The following is a 957-nucleotide window of genomic DNA, read 5'->3' as shown; positions in this document are numbered from 1 at the left end:
GCTTCCGGGAGGCAGGGGTGGGCTAGGGGCTGTACCTTTACTTGGGACATTTAAAGGGCAAATTCATGTTATCTGTCCCGCGAGTGCAGGGAACACCGTGTCTCTGCAGCATGTGGGCCGCTGTATTTATAGCACAGGAGGCCTAGGCCGACCTGGACGCGGACACGGGACCCGCGGCCTCCAGCCCCGCTCGCCTTAACCCCGGGTCTGCACGCGACCCGCCCCCGGCCGAGGCGTGGAAGGCTCTCTTTTCTTCTTTGAAACTGTGTCCAGAGCTTCCTGCCTGTATGAGGGCCCTTAAAGAATAGTGGGCGCTCACAAATTAAGATCCGCCAGAATAAATACACTAACGTCACTTGATGCTGTGATTGCTTCATCTAATGTGGCAACCTGCTGAATCCCTTCTTCTGTCCATTCAAATCGTTCAATCATTCATTCCGCTAGCAAGTGTTTCTGTGCCAGGCACTCAGCGCCACCAGGGCAGGCCGAGTGGTAGGGGGGCCACTAGGTGAACACTTATTTAGCAAGTATTTAGTATGTGTGTGTCGTTTGTCTGTTCGATCTGTCTGTCACCCCATGATACACAACCCCTGATAACTCAAATAAGGAGGACCTTATAGGTCTTTTTTTTTTTTTTTTTAATCCCTTAAGGGTTTAATGTTCCACTCTGTTCTCAATAGAATCTCAGCAAATATTCTGGGCAGAATGTTCGCAGGCAGCTGGCAGCTTCTTGAGAGTCGGTGCTGTTACCCTTCCCATCAGAGCAGCTGGATGACTGGGGGATGTTAAGTAAGAGAAGGTCGAATGCTTGACTGCTTTTGCCTGTTTTTTAATAGACACCTGGCTTTGGGGAGATATAGTCTGTCTAGTCCTGGAATTGATTGCAATTAGTTTTTGTATTTAAGAAAATAAATTAGTATGAGCTTTGATTTCCCTTAACTTATTTTTTGACAGTTC

This window comes from Bison bison, unplaced genomic scaffold (assembly GCF_000754665.1).
Source record: "Bison bison bison isolate TAMUID 2011002044 unplaced genomic scaffold, Bison_UMD1.0 scf7180017864050, whole genome shotgun sequence".
NCBI lineage: Eukaryota > Metazoa > Chordata > Mammalia > Artiodactyla > Bovidae > Bison > Bison bison.
Note: the sequence above shows the minus strand (reverse complement) of the source record.